At 45.9% G+C, this 25,109-nt stretch overlaps 1 long non-coding RNA gene across 3 annotated transcripts; it reads left to right on the top strand.

Moving 5' to 3' along the window:
• The first annotated feature begins 437 nt into the window (after positions 1-437).
• Positions 438-25,109, top strand: LOC132247344 (uncharacterized). Of its 3 annotated transcripts, XR_009458644.1 has the most exons (5): positions 438-519; positions 20,238-20,292; positions 21,516-21,645; positions 24,082-24,186; positions 24,809-25,109. It is a non-coding gene; the product is annotated as an uncharacterized LOC132247344 (long non-coding RNA). The 3 variants fall into 3 exon arrangements; XR_009458643.1 differs by lacking the exons at positions 24,082-24,186; positions 24,809-25,109 and having other exon boundaries at positions 21,516-22,028; XR_009458645.1 differs by lacking the exons at positions 438-519; positions 24,082-24,186; positions 24,809-25,109 and adding an exon at positions 14,589-16,747 and having other exon boundaries at positions 21,516-22,028.

The following is a 25,109-nucleotide window of genomic DNA, read 5'->3' on the forward strand; positions in this document are numbered from 1 at the left end:
AATATATGTACATCAGGATTAGTATATATGTGTTGGCAAACAACTAAAATGAGCCTAGCTTGATTTCTAAAGTTAAACTATTAATTACTGTACATTGATGATTTCCTTTGTAGTAAATTGTGCACATTTCAGTTAGCAGTAAAGCCTGTGCCAACCCTGCAGCCCCAGAAACTGGCACAAAAAGCAAGGGGGACTTCCCACTTTTATACATAAAATCATAGGGGTTAGGGTCACAAGCCAACAGGCCAAAGGGGAGGGAACACATAAAAGGGATGGTAGGGACAGACATTACACATAAACCGGTTTAAGTGATCAGAAACTGGTTGTGACAGAACGCCCCTTTGGGTGTCTGTCACTTTAGGGGCTGGAGCAGGGAGCTGCCAGGTGGCTGATGAGGGTGGCCATTTTTGGTGAGTAGCCATTTTGAAGAGCTCTGTTATAAGAGCAGAGCATTTTGTGTTTGGCTGCTTGGGGAGTAACATCGCTCAGCATTGCTCCTGCTCCAGGAATATCTTGGAGGTAAGGGTGTGGCTATGGGGAAGGAGGAAGCCTCACTGGTCCTGGGCATGACCTAAAACTGCACCCTGTCAGGATAGGGAGGCCGGGTGGGCCTACCTGTGGCACAGCAGGACCACCCAAATACCAGGACCGAGAACCTACCTAGTGTAAGGAGTGTTGGGGCACCTAAACCCCTTCCCGCACCTTTGAGTGGGTTACAGAGAGAGTTGGGGGGGGGGGTAGGTAAGTTTAGGAGAAGCACCTGAGTCTTATAGGGTGTTGGACCCTGGAGGTGGGCCAGGCACGCTCAAAGAGGAGCACCTGAGCCCAAGAGGGTATAAGATACTAGGGCCTGAGAGTGGCAGGGCAGAGTTGTGGGGCCAGTTAAGCTTAGGGGGGAGTGGCTGAGTCCCAAGGGGATGGAAGATCCCAGGCTCCAGTGTAAGGGGCAGAGTTGTGGCCTGAGAGAGGGGTGCAGTAGTCTGGTGAGGGGCCAGGGGTGAAGTAGACCCATAGTTGAGCAATTGCTCAGTCCCGTTTGTGTGAGGGTCATGGGAGAGGCCCAAAAGACTATGCCAGGGCTGACCAAGGGGTGGGGAGTAAAACCCGAGGATCTCTGCAAGTAGGGCAGAGTGAATGTGGCCTGGATATGCAATATGCAAGAGACCTGGTGAGAGCTGGTGATGCATGAGTAGTATATGAGACCCCAGTGAGAGCGGGGTGATGCATGTGTGCCCTGAGAAGACAGTGTGGGAGAGACACAACTGTGTGTCCAGTTGGACCTGGGTTTGAACCAGAGATGGAACACACTGTGAGACATCAGCAAGGCATGGGACATGTGTAGGGGTGGAAGGAGTGTTTACTTATCACCCGCAATCATTTGGGCTCATGAAGGGCAGCCTCCTGCCTATTTAACAATCATTTATAAATAAGGTGTGGCAGGAGAACAAGATGGGCTGTTTGCCCAGAGACAAGGGCGGGGCCATACTAGTACTGGGCCTGAAAGGTGCTCTTGCCACACTGGTTTAAACCTGTAGCAGAACATATTCAGTGCACATAAATCAGTTTCAAAATGGTCAACACTGGTTTGAGATAAACGTGGTTGAATGTGGTATCAGACTCAACTGATTTGGCTCAAACCGGTTTATGCAATGTCTGTCCCAGATGCCTTCCTGGTTTAAGGTAAATCAGACTCCCCCAGTATCCTGACATGCCCTCTGGGCTGGATGGGGCTCTCTTCTGCAGCCGCAGGGCTGACCCCACCCCTCCGCTCTCTAGCTGGAGCAGAGACCGGCCCTACTGGAGACACTGGCTGGCATGGCCACAATAACATAAAGTGGGCAGGGAAGGGGTTAATTCTTCCCTCCTTCCCCTTTTCCCCCACTGCAGCAGGGTCAACCTGTCTGCTGGGGAGCAGAGGGGGGTAGGGCTGAAGCGGTAGCCTCTGGAGCTGGCAGACCCTGGCTGCAGGGGAGGGACAGAGGGAGGAATTAACCCTTTTCCCTTCTCCCTTCACCTTAACAGGGCCACGCTGGATTGGTTGTCCTGCTGGGTGGGGAGTGGGCTCTGTTCCATACTGGGGGGAACTCTTTCCCCCCATCTCCTCCCAGGGTGGGAAGGGGGACTCTGTGAGATACTGGATGGGGATTGTTCCTCCTCCTCCCTTTCCCCCGCTGCTTCTGTGGGACTGCAATGGGGGGTGCTCCTTGCGATGCTGCCTGACCCCAGAGCAGGTACAGGAGGGCAGGGGAAGGCTCTGTGCCATACTGGGGGGAACTCTTCCCCCTCCTCCTCCTCCCCCCAGAGGGGCAGCAGGAATGCGGAGCTCAGCTGGGCAGGGTGTGGGTGTAAGGGAGGGTGAGGGGTGTAGGGATTCCCACACACTACCCCCCCACCTGGTGTGCAGCCCCCACTGCCTGGCAGAAGCAGCAGATGGGGAGGTCAGGGTGCTTGTTCCTGGGGGAGGCATGGCTCCAGCTAGCACTGCGCAGGGGCAGGGAGTGGAGCCTGCCTTACCCCCGTGGCTCTGCTCCCTGAGCTTGCAACTTGCAGAAGGGAAGCCCTGTGCTGGACTCTGCGGGAAGCAGGGGTGGGGCTCCACCTATTCCTGGCAGTGCTGGAACTTGCACGGCAGGGAGAGGCACCATTTCGTAGTCAAACTCAGCCAGCTTTTCTAACAATCTAGCTAGTTGTCCTTCATGTTATAGGAAATTGTGTAGAAAACTGGTGTGTTCTTAATGTGAAGCATCTCGCCAGGGGAAATTGTCAAAATGTTTTGTAAAGGTCACCACAGCGAGTAATTCCTTTCTTGTAGTTGCATATTAACACTCAGCTTTGCTTTAGGTTTGACTTGCATAGGCTGGTATCTTTTCCTGGCCGCCTTCAACTTGTGACAAAACAGCACCAATGCCAATGTCACTTGCATTAGTGTCCAACAAGAAGGGTAACTGAGGATTGGGATACGCTAAGAGAAGGGATGACATCAACTGCTGCTTTATCTCTGTCAAGGTATTCCCTGGTCTAGATGAATCTCACCTTACCAGAGAGCTTATGTAAGAGGCTTGCAATGGTAGCAAAACCTGCTCCAAATTTTCTATAATAGGAGGCTAAGCGCAAGAAGCTGCATAGTTCTGTTACACTTTGAGGTACTGGGCAGGCCTTAACTGCCTACACTTTCTCTGGATCTGGGCCTATCCCCTCTGTGGAGATCACGTGTCCCTAAAAAGTTCATTTCCCTGCAGAAAAGCTGACATTTCAGAGGTTTAATTTTTAAGTTGGTTCCCTTCAGCCTCTTAAACACTATTTTCAGTTTCTGCAAGTGCTCCTGAAAGGTTTGGCCTATCACATTGATATCATCCAACTACACCTGACAGGATGTCCCTTGCAAATCCATGAACATGATATCCATCAGTCTCTGAAATGTATGAGGAGCATTACATAAACCAAAAGACATAACATTCAACTCAAAAAGTTCCATCTTAGTGCAGGAAGCTGTCTTAGCATTAGACTCTGGATGCACTTCCACCTGCCAGTACCCATTTGCCAGACCAAGGATGGAGAACCATTGAACTTTGGCCAGGAGGTGTAGCATGGGCAACTAGTGCCACCTTAGCCGGATGGGCACGTGCTCCCCCTGCGACCAGTCTTGCCGACTGAGGGGGAGGGGTCCCCCCGTGAATGATCTAGCAGACTTCGGGGGTCCCCCGCGGGCAATCCTGAAGGGGGGGATCCCCGGGTGATCCCATGACAGCGGATCACTGCAGCTGATCACTGTGATCACTACAGCCACTTACAGGAGTGGCTGCGGCTACTTCTGGAGGCAAGCACCAGCCAATCACCACTCCCAGAAGTGGCTGCTGTGATCACAGTGACCGGCTGGCACTTGCAGGGGAGGCACCAGTGCTCCTGCCTGCCCCCCCTGCCCATTGCCTAAGCAGTGAGTGCAGCCAGTCAGTGGGTGCACTGGTGCTCTCAGGGGGTGCACATTCCCCCTACGCATTGCTGCTAAGGTCTAGCATGTCATCAATTAGAGGTAAAAGGCAGGCATCCTTAGCTGTAACATCATTCAGTCTATGATAATCCACAGAAATGTGCACACCTCTCCCTTTCTTCTGTGACAGCACCACAGGGGCAGCCCACGGGCTGACAAAAGGCCTGATGATGCTTCTTTCCTCCGTCTCTTGTAGCTATTGATTAAATTCCTGCTGGAATGTACAGGTACTCTTTGAGGCACCTGTATGACAGATTTGGCATTGCCAGTATTAACCCAGTGCTTTGTTAAGCCTGTATGTCCCAGGTTGTGGTCTCCAAGGCTGAGTACATTTGCATATTCCAACAGGACTTCTTGCACTGCACTCACTTGCTCAGGTGTCAGGCAATGATGACTTAATTTGAACTCATGTTTCCTGCATTCCATTGCTAAGGTTTTGGCTCTTGTCTGACCTCAGTACTCTTACAGCAAACAACCTTTCTGATCCAAGGTCCTCATGCAGGACAGTCCCTCCTCTCTGAAACATCCCGGTTATGTGTGACCTGTGGTTCTGTTGATGTGTTAGCAACACACACTGGAATTTCTCCTCTGTGACTCTTACCCATTCCAGTTCCCACCAGCGGTTCCAGTTCATCAGTGAACTTAGCTTCAAATAATCCCTCCTCCTCTTCATGGCACCATCTCTAAAGTTTGCTGGCGATCATCTCACTTCTAGGAGGTATTGCTAGATTTTTCTCCACTGCCATTTCACATGCCTTCACATGGTCATCTGTGGTATACAAGGGGAAACACCTTCCCAGAAGGGAACATGAACAATCTGCAAAATTCATAGTAACCTGATAATTTTTTAGGAAGTCATTGTTTAACAAGGCATCTTTATTGGCATCCTTTGTTACGAGAATTTTACATAGAAGTTGTAGGCCTTGGAAGTTGTAGGCCTTGTACGCCACTCCCCCAGAATTGGTGATGCTTCTCCATTAGCTCCCTTGACCACTAGCCTACAGAGTTGAAAGCTTCTTTCTGCCTCTGTTGTAGGCTTCTTTCTGCCTCTATCTATGTACAATGGATACTTGGGCATCTGAATCTAGGAGGAACTCAGCTGTCTATGCACTCGCATGGGATATGGAAAAGTGTCAGAACTGGGCCACATCCCAGATGACTTTTCTAGCCACAAGGCCTTGGCATATCTGTTCTCACTTTGTTTCATGTTGTGAAAAACTGCAAGTATCCTCAGGCTTATCCTAAGGTTTCTCAAGGTGCAAAGGTGTTTCGGAGATTGTTATTACTTGGAGTCAGTAAGACTGCTCCTTTGCATGTTTGGTTCAGAGTCATCCTCATCATCCTCTATGAATTGGAACTACAAACAACTCTCTTGGACATCTGTCTCATATTTTGTGAAAATTGAGCCTACTAAACAGTTTACTGAGGTTTGTTGTTCTTTTAAGACAAGCTGGGCACAGTATTGTGTCTCAAGCCACTACTGACTGATTTGGTTGTCAAAATGGGTTAAATGTTTCTGGCTACCCTGTGTATATTAATATCCCCTTTTGGCTAGAGAGGTTAACTGAGATGTTGGGCCTTGAAAGATTGTTTCCATTGGCATGAAAAGTCAGTTATGCAAATTAGATATGCTGTTTAATTACAAAATATGTTTCCCTGAATGCAGTAGTAACACACAGCAGCTGGTTCTTTCATTGGTCAGAAATCCCCAAGTAAGTCACTCCAAGTCCTATGAACACCCTTTAATCTGCTGGAGTAAGGGCTGACTTGCTATGTAGCCTATTGGTCACTCTCATTGTTTTGTAACTGTTCTTAATACATAGAGGCTTGAAAGCCTTGAAATGCTTGGCCATGTCCATTATCTTTAAAAATGTCAGGGATTGTCTTTGGATCCAACACTCCCCCGCTAACAGCCTTAGCAGCTTTAACCATTACAATGTTTTCCAAGTTGCTGCTTCTAAAGCAATGTTCCCTCTGATGTTTGGTGGGTGTGGGTGTATGATATAATAACGTACCATAATAGTAATAATCTAATATTGCAATCATCTTGTTTAGAGGGAATGTCTTTCTGAAAATTAGCTTATAGTAAAATTATTCAGGAAGGGCCTGATCCAATGATTTAAAGACTCCCACGGATTGGACTTTGTGTGGCCCCTAAATGCAGCAATACAGGTCTGATTAGAAGGGGGCATAGATCTTTCTCAGCAGTGACATTTACTGAATTGTTTTCAGGCATTTCCCATTCTAAGCAACAGGGAATCTTTTTCAGACTAAATATTGCTTATACTTGTGAGAGCAGTTTAGCAGCATATAATGCCACACGCTGCTAGAAAGAACTGTGTCACTGTTTCTTACGTTAGTACTTTTATAACAGTGTCAAGATCAAACAATAAGAGCAGCAGAAGGGCCCTATGCTGTGACATGCACAGATTTTGCTCGGCTTAGTGCTAGCTTGGAGTTTGGAGCAGTCGCACCTTAAATTTAGAAACCCTCTCTGACTGTCCCCCATCTGCACAGCTGTGACTTGCCACTAGAGGCCTGGTGAGCAGGGGGTCCCTTCCAGCCCTACTTCTCTATGCTTTCAAGGCCAAGGCTGGTAGGGCAAGTGCCTAGCTCCCTTGGGCTGGCAGGGGGAGGCTGAGCCTATGCTTGCTGCAGGGTGGGTGGGAGCTGATGGAGGTGAAAAGCAAAGCAACTCCCATGAAACCAAATTAGCAACTGACCCCTGGTACCATTTTCATAGGGTTAAGACTTGGCACTGGTTGCACTGAGGGGGGCCAGTGCTCCCATGCCTGGTAGGACAGCTGAGCTGCCCCCGGCTCCCTGGGGGATGGCTGTCCCCACTGTCTGGATCTGGAACTGGTCTGTAGTTTGCTGGCATGCAGCTATGCCTGCTCCATTGAGGAGGGAGCATTGCAGAGGCAGCAGGGCTCACCAAGGCATGCCAGCTCCCCCTGAAGTCAGCTTCACCCTGCAGCTGGGAGCAGAATCTGCCTGCGGCTGGCTCCTGTATCCACACAGGTAGCAGCAGAGCCTTGTACCTGCAACTCAGATCCACTCGCAACCATCCCAACCCAGAGCAGTGGCTTCTATGGCAGCCGGCTGTACTCCACCCTGCAGCAGCTGCTTCCAGCTGCACTGTATGTGGATTGGGTGCCTGGGTAGAGTACTGATGGAGCTACAGGGCTAGAGCTCTTTGCCTACCAGGAGAGTTAAGGAGTGAGCTGAAACTTGGCTTCTCTTCGCAGGGGATGGTGTAAGTAGCCAGAGCTGTCGGGCAGCTGCTTCTAGCCAGCCCTGAAAGGCATATCTGTGGGGAGTGGCCACACCTTACTGGAACAGGAGCTGGGTTGTGTGGATCAGAGGTAATCCTGCCTGGAGTGGCGTAACGTTGAGCCTCATAACAAGTGCTTTAAGCCACTTTAAGGTGTTAATGTGCGGACGGTCCAAGGACTGACCTCCAAAAGCCACCTAAAATTACCATGTAACAAGGCCCAAAGTCATTTAATAACTTGAAAAGTTATTGAAAGCAAAAAAACCCTGAAAACTACATATACTGGCTCCATCCAAGCATCCTGATATGGTGTATGTTGCAAGCAATCCTTTTTTTTTTTTAATCCCTTAATTTCTATGATTAAGTGTGTTGGGGTGGGGGGGGGGGAAGGCAGTGCAAAAATAAATACAAGAATAAAACGTAGGTGAGTATTGGGTACACTAGCCTAGGATAAGATCTTTAATCAGGATGATCTCTTCTTATTACCTAGTCCGTCTCCCATTGGTGTAAATGAACTGGCTAATCACCCATTTATAATTTTCCATTACTCTTTTTGTTGTCCTACTGCTACTGCTAGAAGTAGAGTGGGGGCAAGCACAGATGGAACATTCCAAGTAGCTCCTTTTATCAGCTAGAATATTGGAATAGATCAAGAAGTTTTTCTTTCATAAAGTCATAGAAAATTAGGGTTGGAAGGGACCTCAGGAAGTCACATCTAGTTCAATCCCCTGCTCAAGGCAAGGCCATCGCCAGCTATATCATCCCAGCCAAGGCTTTGTCTAGCTGGGTCTTAAAAACCTCCAAGGAAGGGGATTCTGCAACCTCTCTGGATAACCTGTTTCAGTGTTTTACCACCCTCCTAATATTGAGAGAGTTTTTCCTAATATCTAACCTAAACAAGGCCATTGCTTCTCGTTCTGTCATCTGCCACCCGAGAACAGTCTAGGTCTTTTCTTTTTCAAACCCCTCTTCAGGTAGCTGAGAGCTGCTATGAAATCCTGTCTCAGTCTTCTCTTCTCCAGACTAAATACACCCCATTCCCTGAGCCTCTCCTCAGAAGTCATGTGCCCCAGTCCCCTAACCATTTTTGTTGCCCTCCACTTCAATTTGTTCACATAGTTTCTGTAGTGGGAGGCCCAAAACTGGACACAGTACTCCAGATGTGGCCTCATCAGTGCAGAATAGAGGGAAATAATCATTTCCCTTGACCTGCTGGCAATATTCCAATGCAGCCCAGTATGCTGTTAGTCTTCTTGGCAACAAGGGCATGCTGTTGGCTTATATTCAGCTCCTTGTCCACTGTAGCCCCCAGGTCCTTTTCTGCAGAGCTGCTGCCCAGTCAGTCAGCCCTCAGCCTGTACTGGTACATGGGACTCTTCTATTCTAAGCGCATGACTTTGTATTTGTCCTTATCAAACCTGGTGAGATTTCTTTCGGTCCAATTCTCCGATTTGTTTAGGTCTCTCTGAATCCTAGCTGTACTCTCCAGCATATATATTACTCCCCACAGCTTAGTGTCATCTTCAAACTTGCTGAGGGTGCACTCTGCCATCTTCCAGGTCATCAATGAAGATATTGAACAAAATCAGCCCCAGGGTACCAGAAATGATCCTGGCTCATGTTTGATCCCAATTAAAGGTGTAGTAACAGTTTCCCTAAAAGCAAATACAGTCCAATCCAAAATATCCTAACGTTATAAATCCAAACAAATCATTAATACAAGTCTGCAAAGTTCCAACGTGAAATCTAAGCTATTTTGTTGCACAACTGCTGGTGACAGAGGAAGACCCATGTAAGTGCCATGTGTCCTAACAGTTGTCGGTTTGAACTCCTTTTTCATTATAAAGTCTCAAGTAGAGAGTAAGTTATTTGTGAATAGGATGAGCTTAGACTTTCGAGGCTGAATACCCAGTATATTTTTAGGATCTTTGCTAGGCTGAATACTGAAGTTCCTGGAGTTTGTTTTTTTTTTTCTCTGTAAGTTTTTTCTTCCTTCTACAAACAGTAAAGTATTTGATTGGCATTCCCCCTTCTCCCCTCCCCCCCCCCCCGCACCCATATTCTTTTAATATAAGAATTTGCTTTTCATTACATTGACCTTTACTTCTGGTTGCCCTAAACCTAGTTTAAGTCTGACTGACTTCAGAGCCTGAATCTGAGTTTGCAACTGTATACATTCTTCCTAATTCCTGCAGCAGAAACTTTCATCTTTGCGTTTCTTCTCCTTCACAAAGGCTACGTACAGACATTGGGGGAGAGTATGGGGAGGTTAGATTGAGTTAAAAATGGCTTCAGATCTGAGGTAAGTCAGGATGTAGGGGGCTAGCAGAGGCAGGCTCCAGGGGTGGCATCAGGAGGGCTAGCAGGGTCCATTGCAGGAATCAGCGGGGGCAAGCAGGGTCCGCAGGAAGGATCAGGGGGGCTAGCAGGGCCCACAGGGGAGTTCTGGGGGCAGATGGAGTCTGTGAGGGGATTAGAGGGATCTGGGGGCAGGTGGTATCTGTAGGGGAATTGTGGGGGCAAGCAGGCAGGGATCAGGGGGGCAAGTAGGGTCCATGGGGGGCTTGGTGAGGTCAGGTAGGGTTTGGCAGGATCAGGGACTTATGGGGATGGGGGACTCCTCCCTGGTCCCCAAGACCAGGGGCTGTTTTTAGCCCCCCATCCTGACTTATTTCCTTAGCTCCCAGCACTGGTGAATGCTGGTAAAACTAGCACCGGGGGTGGGGCACTTGTCCGAGCAGGGTGAGGTATCTGGCTGTCTGTCTGGGGGTGGAGCGAGGGGTCTGGAGTTCAAAACTAGTCCAGTGCTTGGCGGCAGAGGGTGATAAGAAAAGCGTAGCCTCAGAACTGGGGCCAGTGGCTGGGCTTTCCCAGCCCCAGGGCTGTGCTAGGAACTGTACAGAAGTTCAGTTATATTAGTCTCACCTGACTTGATCTAAGCCAGGCTACTTTGGAGGTATAGTTAACTGAGACCAGGTCGGCCATTTTTAGACACATCTATCTGACCTGTACTTCTGTAAAGTTCACATTTAGATCCACCTAACTAGGGATCTAAGTGTAGGGACCGTACCTGGGTGAACTAAGTTAGATCAGGTGGCCATTTTTAACAGAATCTAACCTCCCCGAATGTCTGTGTGTACCCAAAGTTATTGGTTAGGTTTTCCAGGTTCTGTTGTAGACCACTTGTTACTTATTGTCAGACAGGAGGCAGTTTTATGTTATGAACAAGTTCTATCTTACCACTGAAATATAATTTAAGATAAGAGGTGGCTGAATTATTTTTCATTCCAAATGAAAAGTTGATTAAAGGATGGCAAAGCTGACAATTGAATTTTGTTTCAGTTTTTTTCCTTTTAAAAATTAAAATCATGAAGCTCTTAAAGGGATTCTCCTTTTCCCCTTTTTCTCATGAGAAAACGAAGGAAGAGTGAAATCTCCAAAATTCATAGAAAAATTATTTAACTGTTTTAAAAACACATTATTTAAAAAAAAAATTCTCAAACAGTTCTTGCTTAAAATTAGCTTAAAGTATAACATTGTGGCAGGAGTGTTTCTGCCCTCTTATTGATATTTTTAAGCATTGCTTCTCCTTCAGTATTTTTCTATTCTTCTCAGGTAGTGTTGCACTAGAGGACAAAGTGCCTTTCTCTGTGGCTCTCCTGTTTTCCACTGCCCTTTTTTGACCCCTGGCACTTCTTTCCTGAGGCAGTAGGATGAATTTTACTGGCTTTCAAGCTTCAGGCACCACACTGCCATAAGTCTCTGATGACACTGGGTATCACAGAAGCTGCTGGGAGCTTTGTGAGTTCTTTTGAGAGGCATGATTATGCAGTCGGTGTCTCGTTTTGTATCCTTGTACTGTATGGTTTAATGCTACTAGGGGGAGGAACCGAATGGCAGATGAGTTAATCTTGCTCTTAGGCCATTAGAACAGCAAGAATCTGAATGGCAACATGTATTGCCTGGGGCCATCCTCCCACTTGGCATCTCTGGCCTGATGTTGCCTCTGCCAATCCCTTTTGGGTTGTCTGCATGTGGCCCCAGTACAGAGGAAAAGAAGCAGCATCAGAGTTTGTCTGCCACTGCTGCTAGAGGCTTTTAATGAAAAGCATTTACTGTGGCAGTGCCACTTAATATTCCAGTCATCCCGATGAAGGGGAAATGTGTGGGAGGCTTACCTGAGATGATGGAGATAACTGGGTGATGTGAAACTTATAAATGAGTGACACTGAGTGATTAAAATTGGTATTGAGGCTGCTTTTTCTGCCTTCACAAGGAGGGTCAATGTTCCCTGATATTCATCTGAATAAATAGCATGAAGGCATAAGTAGTGTGTTCTCTTCCCAACCAACTTACTTAATGTATTTCTTCCCTCAAAAATAGTTTTGAATTTCAAGAATGTTCAAATATGTATAGTTTCAACTTAAAAATACAGCCACTAAATAATACAACTGCATAAAGAAAAATGAGATCAAGTCCATAGTGTCATGATATTGTCTTTTAAAACACCTTCCTTCTCCAAAAGTAGCATTATGAGCTCTCTAGTACTCAAATGTTTAAAGTCTGTTGAAGTAATTCCAGTGCTTTTCTTATGTTGTCACAATTTATTAACAGTGTTAACTAAATTAATAATAATAATAATAATATTGCAGTGATGGCAGCAGTCCATTGATATAAATATAACAGTTTTCCAGTAAATAGGCAAGCCATTAATGTCTTTTTTATCATCTGCAGAGATCTGCATGTTTGACTGTAGACATGACAAATAGTTCCAGGAGGAAGGAGTAGATGATGGTGATGTCGGGTCACAGCTCTTTGCTTTGTCTCTCTTGTCTGTCTGCTTCCATAGCAAGGCAAGTTTTCTTGAAAAGGTTGATGCCTTCCTTGTACATCATGGAACCAATGGGGACAATTCAGTGCTTGAATCTCCCAGATGTTGAAGTTAAAATTTAATTTCCTCATATTGGACTTCAAGGTGTTCTTGAAGCTTTTCCCCTACCTCTAGAATGGTTACCATTGGTGAGTTGAGAGTATAGGACCTGTTTTGGAAGCTGGTTGTCAGGCATCCTTATGATGTGTCCTGTGCAGCAGAACTGGTGTTATATAGACATAGCATCATGATGGTGATGTTTACTTGAGCCAGAATGCTGGTATTTGCTCTTCTGTCCTTCCATTTGATATGGAGGATTTTCTGAAGACAGTGTTTATGGTAACTTTTCTCAAGCTTTCAAGTGTTTCTAATGTCATCCAAGTTTCACACCCACCTGTACTACAGGGTATAGTAAATGAGAAGTTCTTTTTGATTCCTTAATACCATGATCATCGCAGGCATGGAGACATCCAAAGGCAGACAGATTTTATGCAGTGTTGAATAGTGTCATATATGTGAAAGATTTACCTTTTGAGCATTTCCCAAGTAAGGGAAATGCTCAACGTTCTCCAAAGATTACCCTCTAATTTTTAATGTGGAGATGCAGCTGGTTGGTTTGGGGTGGGTTGGTAAAAGATCCTGGGTTTTGTGAAACTGACAGCAAATCCAAAGGTTTCATATGCTTCACAGAAGCAATCAAGAGTGACCTTCAATTCAAGTGAAAACTCTTCTATTAAGTAGGCACACATGACACACTTGTCAGCAGATTGCAGATCAGTAATGGAGGTGTTGGTTGTCTTGGGTTTGGAATATGACTGGTTGATTTTTAAAGGGTTCCCATCCATGTGATACTGGATGCTGACTCCAGATGGAAGTTTGTCAGCAATGAGATATAGAATAATTTCAGTAGAGATGGAAAAGAGTATTGGTGTAATCACATCCTTGTTTGACTCCACTTCTAATAGTGCAGGGGTCCATTTCTGAGCCATTGCTTAGGCTGGTTGCTTTTATGTCATTGTGAAGGAGTCTGATAATGGAAACAAATTTAGGTAGACATCCAAATCTCATCAAGATGTTCCATAAAATGTCTCTGAGTGTGAATCCACAGCCTTAGGTCAATGAAGGCCATGTAAAGATCTTTGTTGCTTGCAATTCTTCTCCTGCAGGCGTCTAGCAACAAAAAAGCATGTTCATAATGTCTCTGAGTGGATTGAAACCACACCAGGACTCAGGTAGAATCTGCTCAGTGAGACAAGTGAGAACGTTGATGAGAATCTTCTCAGCTATGGACAGGGGTACGATACCATCTTAATTGCTGCATCTATCTCCTTTCTTGAATATGATAATGATTCTGGCATCTCTCAAGTTACTGGGAATCTGTTCATGTTTCCAGATTTTCAGGATGGCATGTAGTTAGAGAGAGAGAAAATTTTTCTCCCACCTTGCTTCTAAATTTCAGCTGGTATTCCATGAGGACCATGTATGTTGTTCGTCATCTGTTCATCAATGGCTTTCAAAGACTTTTGAGCAATTGGTGGATCTGCAAGGTATTACTTAGCAGGGTGGTGTTGAATGGCTTGGATGGTATTGTCTTCTGCATTAAAGTTGTGTTTCAGGAGCTCTTGAAAGTGCTCCTTCCATCCTGCATTCCAACCTTGCACATTTCCTTGCACTTCAGAGGGACAGCTCCTTGTGTGCTTGGTCCAGAGACAGCTTTGGTGGCACTGAGGAAACTACACATTGTGGTGGTTGGCAGCCTTTTGAATGTGTTTTGCTTTGTCCTCCTGCCACTTCTTTCACTCAAATTTTCCTCCAGGTCTTGGCTTTAATGTGGCAACAAGTGTCTCGCTTTTGTTTGGAGCTGATGTCATTCTACCAAGCTTTGAAGCCTCTCCTTTTTCTGTCATATCTACAATGAGAGCTTGAATTTCCCTATCATTCTTATTGAACCAGGCCTGATGTTTCTTTGTGAAGAAGTCTAGAGATTCTTTGTGTGCCTCATGGATGCCTTTCTCTCAGTGATCAATCTTGTCCAGGTCATCAGGGAGATCAGAGTGTCTCACCGTAGCACTGCTGGACATGCTTGCTTTTCACTCAGTATTGAATCTCTTCCTTGGTTTCTCCTTTGATTTACTGTAGCAGGTCCAGTGTAGGGGAGCCTGAACTGCCCCACATCCTGATAGCACTTTCCTACACCCATCCCGGACCTGGAAGGGGTCACTGAAGGCTGAGGATCCAGGTCCAGGGATGCAGTGAACCTCCCAGCAAGGGAGCTAAACCTGGTGTGGTGAATGAGGAAGAGCTGGCTATGAGAACCAGGAGGGGGGGAAATAAAAGATATTGAAAGCAGCCTTGGGGGCAGCTACACCGGCAGGGAGCAAGGCCGCCTGGAGCCTGAGGTTACCAGAGGCCAAGCAGCCACCAGGGGCGGAGAGGAGGGAGAGAGCAAGCCTCCTCATTTGTTTGTTTTGTTTGCAGAAGCCCTGCAGGCTCTCTTCAAAGCCTCTGAAAGATAATAGTTGACCAGAAGGTGAAACCTGGGAAAAGCTGCATGAAGTCTGCAAAGAGCTAAGTAGCAGTTGATTTGTTTAACTTCATTTGCTTCTTTCACATTTCTTACAAGCCCTAGGTGGCCTCCTGGTGTTATCTACTAGCTCTGCCCTAAACAGTGGGTCCTTAGCCAAAGCCAGCAGCCAAAGTAAAAGTGGCCAGCTCTGCTGACATGACCACATGCCTGTCTGTGATCTGCCCAAAAGCTACCCATAACAGCAGGGATGTAGGTTGTAGCCGTGTTGGTCTAAGGACATAGGCAGACAAGGTTCCTTGGGTGAATCTGATATCTTTTATTAGACCAACCCAAATAGAGCACACACTAACTGCTGAAACTTCCTTAGCCTGATGAAGGGTTTTTGAACCCAAAAGCTTGCTTAATAACTATTCTCCAACTATTTGGGTTGGTCTAATAAAAGATATCAGATTCACTCAAGGAACCTTGTCTACCCATAACAGCATACGTTTACATCATTTTGGGGCAATACAAATGGACACAATGGAACATACCAAATGATGATCCATCCAGCAATCATCTGTGCTAGTCATGGCTCTGGTGATTATGGATATTGCAACTGTTCTAGGCATGCACAATGATGTAATCAAGTGCCAGTGTTTTGAGTGGGGGTGCATCCATGATGTCTTCCTTCTTTCCTTTTGGTGGAAAAGGAGTTCATGATGGTGAGGTTATATTCTGCATGCTTGCTCAGGAGAATTCTATTTGAATTGACTTTCCCCACCCCTTCCTTTCCAAGTGTTCCTTTCCACAGCTTAGAGTCCCTGCCCACTCTGGCTAGGGACAGGCATTCAAAAAGTCTGAGCCTGAATTGATTCAATCTTTGCAGGTTAGTCTAACCTGGGTAGGCTGAACCAGTTTGTAACTGGACAGACATTCTGTCTGAAATTTAGGCACATGCCTGTAGTGGCTCAGGCTAGAAGCCAGGGGATGCTAGAGAGCCTTCTCTTCCCTTACACAGAGCTGAACTGAGCGGGGCATGGCCAGGCCCAGGCCCAGGCAGGATGCTCTGATTAGGGAGGTCTGCCTGCAGCATCCCAGGCTTTTACCTGCTGGCTGCTCAAGGGGCAGCAGTGTTGCCAGCCCCCAGCCCCCTGCTAGCACTCTGAGGCAGGGTGTGTGTGCAGTGTATGCATCTGTTGATGAAATGGAGCTTTTCAATCTCCCTCTCCCCTGCTTCTTTATACTGTCTGCAGCAAACTAACAGGTGAGCAAGCTAGCAGGGAGCTGATAAGTGTTTATCACCCCATCAGCAAAACAATACCCTCTCTCCATTAATTCAAACTCTTCTTAAACAGCTTACTGACTGACCTGTTGATTAGCTCCCAGAAGTCCTAAGGGGTCACTGTTCTGTCTGCCTGTCCCACTAAAATTGAAGATGCACAGAGACATCTCTCAGCATTAGCTAGCATACTACATGCCTATGGTCCATGGGGCTAGGGTCTGTGCTGTGGGAGATAGGAGGGAGGGAGTGGATCCCTGCTTGTCCAGCAAGCAGTGAGGTGGGGTAGGACAGGGGGAAGCCTAGCAGACCCTGCTGTACCTGCAGTCTCTACCAGAGCTCCAGCCAGGGAGCAGAGGGGGGGGGCCAGCCCTGCTGTGGAGCAGAGAGTCCCCCCCAACCCAGAAAACATGCCAGGATGCTGTGGGAGTCTGGTTTATGTTAAAACAGCAAGGGGTCTGGGACAGACATTGCCTAAACTGGTTTGAGCTAAATCAGTTAAGTCTCATACTACATTGAACCAGGTTTCTCTCAAACCGGTTTCAGCCATTTTCAAACTGGTTTATGTGCACTGAACATCTGTTCTGTTACAGGTTTAAACTAGTTTCTGATCACTTAAACAGGTTTATGTGTAGTGTCTGTCCCTAGCCCCTAGCACTGAAATTGCCAAGAATTGTCTTATTTTCTTTGAAGACAGATGACAGGACTTGATTGAGTTTAGAATAACATTCTTCTTTTGTTTCATCGTCTGCATCTAGGGCTAGGGTATATGCACTGATGACTGTTGCATGTTGTCTGCTGGTCAGTTGTAGACAAAGGATCATGAGGTATTGGAGTAACAATTTTGGTCCTGATAACAAAACCAGTGCCATGAATGTGCCTTTGGGGGGAGGGGAGGGCATGAATGTGTCGGGGGGGGGGGGTGTTGGCTTTTCCTTTCCCCCCCAAAAAAGTATAATTACTACCATGCTCTGTGAGCTGCTCTTGTTCTTCATGTCTGGCCTAAAGCAGTGCCCATATCAAACTGTGCAAGTTCTCTGTCCACAAGAGCTACCCTTAGTTCCAGTCACATAAAGCTAATTTCTTTATATAAAAGACCTTTGAAAACTGGCTATCACTAGAAGAATTTACCTTGGGAGAAGAAATTTATCCCAAGAGAAACTATGTCATCATTTGAAATGAAGTTGGTCCAATGAGTTTGCAATCTAATTGGAATGTAAGGCTCTTCAACTGGCAAGGAGTTTCATGTGGAGCTGTACATTCAGCTTAGGCAGAACCTGGGCTGAAATTTGTTGCTATGTTCTGTGATACAAATGTTTTTCATTTGTTCTCCTGTACTGGAAAGAAATATGATTTTAAGTTTAAGTACACTTTCCTTTTTTTCCCCCTTCCAGTTTTTTTCCTATACAAATTTACAAATGTTCTACGCAGAAAAACATAACATAGTAAACTTTATTGCCTTTTGGGATTCTAATAACTTAAGTGGATGTCTTCTGTTGCTAAACGTGGTAAATTTTAGTGCTGAAAAAACAACTTTTTCACAGTGGGCATGTTTATACTGAAGAGCAGGAGGGGCTGGCAAGGGAACCCCTTGGACTCCTTCAGACATCCGCTCACATCTCAAACACACACACAGAGGGTCATTAAGCCTCTATACCTTACCAACTTCCCATTTAGATTCAGACACCCTAAGGTTAATTCCCTCCGGAAACTGGCGTACTGCATGGCCCCGACCAGAGGTGCAAACTACCAATGAAAATTTCAGACATCTGTAAAGTCAACAAGAAGTAGATATATATTGACAAGTAACCACAACAAAACACTAAAACAACAAGCACAACAACCTACAGTACTATAAACAATATACAGTTATGGAGCCCAATACCAGTCTGTCACCCTAGGTGGCAGACTATCACCCTAGAGTGCTGATGGGCAGGGAAGGCCTGCTGTGCAGTATCTCACACCCCTGAGGATATCTATGCTGTTCCCTCGCTCTAGGTGGGTATTAAGCACCTCAACAAAGGGTAGGTGATACTTACCCTGACTGATGCAATGCAAAGAAGCAGCTGAGTGGCCAGCAAGTGCCTAGGTGATTTGGACCCTCTGTCATTGCTCCTGAGCACTGTCACAACATACCCTGTTCTCAATCGCTCGACAACCTCACCGAGAAACTCTGGGTTCCAGACAACCACAAACAATCAAGCAGTAGATCAGTTCCATATTAATGACACTTGCACACTCAGTCATATAATCTTTATAAGCCAAGCTCTTGCTTTGCAGAATCAAGTTCCCAAATGAAAGAACCCCTCTTATCCCAGAGAAAGAAGCCCCATCCACACTGACCCTGGACAGGTTTTTATAAGGACTAAATCACCCTACCTGTCCATCAAATGGAGATCCAATTATCCCTCTCCTACTTCCATCAAAGTCAATCATTATAAGGACTATACAATTCAAACTATGGCAACAACTCATTACCATAATGGTCCTAAATGTCCTATTCCCTCAGTTCCCAAAACAAACAACTTGTTTTCAAACACTCTCTGTGCAAGCTCAGCCTTTAAAAGTAGGTCATAACATCATTAAGGTTAGAAGTTTAGGTGTTCCAGAGAGTTCCACCCTCTAATCATCCTATGCATGTGTAGTCACATCAGGACTCCACTGTCTACAACACAAACCTGTGTTTTTATGTGTACCTAAACTTAATGTGCATTAAGGAAATTTAGGCGCAAGTCTACACGTGCATGTGCTAAGGCGCATTAACACGGGTATGCAGACTAGGGGCTAAAGTTAGTCCCAAGTCAATGAATACACACAGTATTAATGCACATTAGCGCTTTATGCAGGTATCACACATATGTTCAAATAGCCTAAAAGTTCCACTTTTGAAGCACATTAAGGGCACGCCTGTATAGACATGCACCCTTAATGCACCTTAAAATGGGCTAATGTGGATTAAATGTATATGTGTAGACATGCCTAGTGTGTATATAATTTTAGCTTTATATTTCAAGTTTTGCCAGTTGCTTGAACTCATTGTCTTTATTATAGCATTTTAATAAAAAGTCTTAAAGACCACATCCAGATGTTCAGGGGCATGTGCTTGCAGTGACAAAAATAGTAGTGGCACAACTTTATGCTGCTACGTTTTGCTGCTGTGCGCTTCCCTGCACGTGTACTATGAGGGACAAATTATCGCACTCTGGGCAAACTGCCCTTGCCTGGCTCCTCTCAGCTCTTGGCATGCCGGAGGAGCTGGGGCACAACTGCAGGGGTGGAGACACTCTGGCCAGCAGTCAGAGAATTTCCCTGGAGGAACGAGCCCCCTTGACTTCTGACGTACACTCCTGCACATGCATTTTGCTGCTTTTTTTCCTGGCACTATGAGTGACTGGTGCCTCCTGAATCTTGGGGAGTACCCGCAGAAGCTGCTGACGGTGGCAGCCCTGTTGGGGGGCACAAGCCCTGCTGACAGCATCAGTGTCAGCTGTCAGGGGGGGCACGTGTACCCCTGTGCACCTCCTATCAGTTGCCTATGCCTGGCACTTTTTTTTTTGCTACCAGGATTTCCCAGTAAAATATTTTGGCCCCATGCTGCAAATTTGCAGCACAGGAGACATTTTAATATTCCCCATGTGCAGTTTGTGGCACCACAAAGAGGTTTGCAGCACTAGAAACCTCACGGGCCTGCATGTCTTGATGTGGCCAAAAAGCACCCTTTCAATTTGCTGGCCAGATTAGACAGGTACAGTTAATGGCTCAAAAATTCAATTTTCAATGGGACTTCAATATATTTTTAAATAAATGTTTGTTTTTACAAGCAGTTAAAAGCAAAATGGCTTTTAAATAACGTGACAAATTCTACCAGCCACTGTATTATCAGGCCAAACCATTTGGCATTAAATTCTCTTTATGCAATTTTTGTGGTGGCTGTTTGGCACAATGCAGAAACAAAACATTTTGGAGATCTGGTTGTTAATTAAATATCCTCTTCTCTATTGTATCTAATTGCTGCAGTGCTTAACTTGCATTGTAATATTTTTTCCCTATGTGGTATGAACCATTAGGTAGCCTTTAAAAATGCTAAACTAAGTTATCTGGAAAGATGCCAATAAGGAAATAATTAAGGACTTGCTGGCATTTTTCTGTTTTAAAGGTCATGGAATAAGTCAAGACCTGGAAAAATACGGTATTTTAATTGAATGTATTTACAGTATTCAGATTCTGGTGTAATTGAGAGAGTGTTTCCCTAGAATTTATCTAAGATTTCTTTGCCCTTTTCCCCCCAGTAAAATGGCAGTTTATTTTTTTTTTCAGATGAAGGATCCAGTGAAGCCCATAGTGGCGGAACCGTAACAGCACATCACAATAGGTAACACCATTTAACTAGCATCAGCAAAATACTTTTCACAGACAGCCTATGACTTTGCGAATGGGGCAGCAGACAAGGGGTTATGTGAACTTACGTATGTTGGAGCACAAACATGTCACAGCCAATTTTAATCCTTAAGCCTTCTTTTGTTTTGCAGGTTCTTGTTTGCTGCAGGTATCTAAATTTAGCCATATTTTTGTCAGCTAGAACTTACGTTACAGAAAAGAATGCTAGCAAATCTCAGCAGTGTCACACTTTATTAGTCATGCAAGCACTTAAAAGCAAGGTTAGAAACACAAAATTCCACAGATTTGTGGTGGCAGTTGTTTAAAAATGCCACACTGAGCCTTTTGGGATTTACCTCCTGAAACTGGACCAAGTTAAAGCATTAAATTTCTTGAACAATGCAGCTTTTTAAATTAGGAAGGAGTATTTAAATCCTAAAGAAAAGCTCCACTGGACATGTACACTCCTCTTTGCAACATTGAATCCATTACATTTTCTACCAGGTTCAAAGGCAGAAAATTTGTATTTGCTGACACCACTTTCTGATTTGGTTTAACTGCTACAGACTGGTTGCGTCACACAGATAAGCTAAACTGAGCCATGGCATCAAGTTTTAAGCACTCTCTCTTTGCCCTTATTTTTGATGTTGCTGTGTAGTCTGGCTATCTGTCAGTGTTGCATTGTTCCTTTCATAGGGGTTAGAGACCAGAAGACATGCTAGGCTGCTAGGCAGCAGAGTTCCAGATACAGGGGCTTTATAAAGGAGCTTAGAAGCACGTTGCAGCTGTGTTGGGTCTATGTTGAAGCTCAGTTGTTGAAGTAAAGATGATTTAAAAAATAAAAAGATTGCTAATGTCTGTTGTTCTGAGTTGCCCACTATAGTTAGTGCAAAGGAGAAAAGCCAGTCAAATTAGTTTTGTTGCTGTGGTGTTGTTTTTTCTTGATCCAGGATTATAAAACTGCAGACTCCCCAAATGCCTCTACCTGTAACAATTGCCAAAGTTGTACTTACACTCACTTCAGAATCGAGTGGAATAAAATGGTTCGGCTTGATGTGTGGTATTTTTCTTAGCCCTATTTAAATGTTTATAACTTTTTCATGTGCCAAATACTCTTCTTATGTACTTTGGAAAATCCGCTCTACACCATCTGGAAACTTGTGTCATGGGCAGAATGATTTCCCAGCTCAATTTCTAAAGTTTGCATTTCCTTTATAGGTCCCCACTCCCCATGTATTTGGAAGAACTTTGGAGCTTAATTACTAAATAGCTAGCTTGTGACTGGGCATTGTCACTCTCCAGGTCAGTGTGCAGCAAGAGATCCATATTCCCTCCACTGTGGTGAAAGGTAAGAACAACTTGAGGTAAGAGGAAATGAAGTTTAGAGGAGAACCAGAGGATATGTGACAGCAAGAGACAACAGCCTGGAAGTTGTTGCAGATGCCAGCTTGATGGAGACTAGCCACAGCAACGAGGTTGCGGCCAGCAAGCAACCAAATAGCGTAGAAAGGGAAGCAACACTGCAGTATATTAGTCTTCTGAAGTTCAGTGCTTCCAAGCTCTAGGTTGAGAACTTTGGGGGCTTTTTTCTTTGCTTGTTGTTTTTGCCTAACAATTTAAAAAAAATGTTGAGGCCAGGACATTTGGGCCTTTAATTTTTGGTAACCTTAGTAAAGAAACATCCTACATGTGAAAGCATTTCCTGGGAAACTAATAAAGTCTTGAATCTAAGGGGTCCAGTGTTTTATACCATCCTACAGTGCATGCTGCCGAGATATGGGAGGCTGGTGTGCCATAGCATACATGTTGTCAGTCAGCTGTGAGGTTGCTGCAATAATGAAAGATGAAGGAAATAGACTGAATTCTGCATCTCTTACTCATGTGAGTAATTTATGGTAAAGCCAGTGGGAATATTTGCATGAGTGCAAGAACACTGCCAGATCAGATGACAGGGCTCTTTGGTTACTGAGGAGGTGCAAAATGAAGCTTCAATTATAGAATCTTCTCATTTTCTCAGTAACAGCTTTCAAAAGTAGATGGAGAGGGCAGGAAGGGATTAAATAACTGCCTGTGCCTCCATATAGTGAATGGTTCTTACATAACTATCACTGGAGAACTTGAAAATGAGTAGAGCAGTAGTTATGCATCTGCTGTAACTTTTACTTTTCAAATAATAAGAAGAATTTTTTTAAGCTGGGCATTATTTTCATCATATCATATAGTTGCCAAAGCTATGAAGAAGCAAGTTTAAAGAAAATTTTAAATTGGAAGAGATCTAAAATGTTTCAGGCCTCAAGATTTAATACCTTATGCCAATTGCAATATTTGCTTTTGCCTCTTGTCTTTGTGAGATGTCCTTAGACTTAAGAATGTGATTTTTTGATTTTTCTTATGTTCTAGACAGTTTTATCCAACCTTTCTTGGCTCTGGCCTTAAACTTTATTCATTTATTGATCTCAGGCTTACTTGGGTTTCCCACATACAGCGGGGTTGGGTGGGGGGGGAGGGTTGCAAATATTTAACTGTTTCACTCCTTCCTGTGAGTTAGCATGCTAACCTGTGGCTTGCTGTGCAGGGCAAGCTCACCAGTGGGTTCATGGTCACTGACGATGGGGCCAATATGGGCAAGGTGGTCTGTGATGCCAACTTTGATAACATCCGCTGTGTGGCACACAAGTTGCACATTGTTGTCAGGGATGCCTTGGAGGGGGACAGGGCTGCCGGTGATGGCGCCAGCCAGCACCACCAGCAAGCTCATTTCCAAATGCAGGAAGGTGGCAGCTACCTCCACTGGAGCATCAAGGGGGGCAAGAAGCTGTGGGACAAACAAACAGAGCTGAACATCCTGCAACACAAAATCATGGAGGATGTGGAGATTAGGCAGAACTCCACATTCCTGATGCTGGAGAGGCTGGTGGAGCAACAGAAGGCCATCCATGAGATCGCCCTGCTCTGGGAGATTGGGGCTGGTCACCCCCTGAACAAAGTTATGTGGGATACCATCTCCCAGATCTCAGTGGTCCTCAAGCCCTTCCTTTAGGCCCCCAAGAGCCTCGGTGCTGCTGCTGCCCTCCTTAGCCAGGTGATCCCCACAGTGAGGGAACTTCAGAGACGAATGGCGAGCTTGCAGTGGATCAATGATCCTGGCTGGGGCCAGCCACTGTCACCAGATGTGCAGGCACTGGTGAGGCGGCTGAAGGAGGGCATCAGGAAATTGCTTGATATCCCTTGCAGTCCAGTGCAGTCCACGTGCTGGCTGCCATGTGTGACCAAAGGGTGAAGGGCCCTGGATCTGGCAGCCAAACACTGTATCAGCGGATGGAGGTGCTGGTAAAGGAAGTCAAGGAGGCAGAATGACAGAGGCGGGGGGACGTGGAACAGGGGGATACACTGTCTCATGCTAGCACATCATCCACAAGCCAATCTTGAGCTCCAACACAGGTGCATGCCTTCTGTGGTGGGGTCCAGAGCCACCAGACCCCAGCATGAGGCAGGTAGTGCTCACCCCTTGGTGGCTGCCTATGTTGCCGAGGATGTGGAGCCACTGGTGTGTGACCCCTTGGCCTACTGACCAGTGTGCCGAGTGAGAGGGTGTTGAGCATCCCTGGGGATGTAGTGACACCCCACCGCACCTGCTTGGACGGTGGTTTAGTGGAGCAGCTGTTGTTCCTGAAGGTGAACCTCCCGCTGCTGGGGTTCCCCAAGCTCCAGGTGTAGATGGACTGAGTGCCACCCTCCTCACTCTGTCCACGCCTATTTCCTTTTTTCCTCTTTCAAAAACCAGGTAATGCCCCGCTCTCAGCTTGAGTGGGCACTAACTGCATCACCAGCCAACAGGGGAAGAACATGTCCCTGGAGAGCTCTTACTCCTGCCAGGATGAACTTGGAGGTATGGGATGGGGGGATGGGGAAGGAGGAGGCACCAGGTCCTGGGCATGACCACTAAAACTGCACCCTGCCACTGTAGGGAGGGTTGGTGGCACTGCTGGCAGTGTGGCAGCCCTGTAAATGCCAGGACCAACGATCCCCTGGCTAAAGGTGGGTAGGAGGTACCATAACCTCCAGCTAATGTATGCACACAGTCCTCACTGTGGCCTCAGCGCGGCACACTGCCACGTTGTGCAGGGGCACCAGTGCCAGGAAGAGCACACCTGAACACACACACAGTGTCACTCACCAGTGTCACGAGTTTTGCCTGTCAACAGCCAGAGGTGCAGGGCCCCAGAGCCCAGAGTGCCCCTGCACCTATCTCGTTGGAACGTGGCAGGCTACGTTGCCTCACCAGGGCTAGCAAGCCTGCAGTTTTAACCCCGCTGTGGCTTCACACATACACATGACAGGAGTTTTGCTCTCAAGATTTTGGGGTGCAGTTTATCCTAACCCCCTGCACCTATCTCCTTGAATGTTGGCAGGTGTCATGTGCTCAGAATGGGCTACCATTGCAGTATGTTTCATCAAAATCAAGTCAGAAATGACAAAGTTATAGCCTGTTTTGAACTTCCCCATTATAGCCTATGGGCGGAACGTCGAAACAGGCACGAAATGGGAAACTCTTGACGAAGCGACACAGAACAGCCGCTGTGACTCGAAACAAAAGTCGGGGCACACTCTGCAACTTCACTGGAACATAGATGTGTCTGTATGCCCTGGTCCTAACTTCTCATGTTCACTAGGTTGGCCACCTGAGTGTAGCATTGAGCAGCGGACTTTGGTCCTATAACATCTGCAGAGTGATTGTGACTGTGAGTGTGAGTGTGTGTGTGTTAGAGCTCTTTTGAATCTTATAATCAATAAACATGTCATCTTGACATA

Source organism: Alligator mississippiensis, unplaced genomic scaffold (genome assembly GCF_030867095.1).
Source record: "Alligator mississippiensis isolate rAllMis1 unplaced genomic scaffold, rAllMis1 scaffold_28, whole genome shotgun sequence".
NCBI lineage: Eukaryota > Metazoa > Chordata > Crocodylia > Alligatoridae > Alligator > Alligator mississippiensis.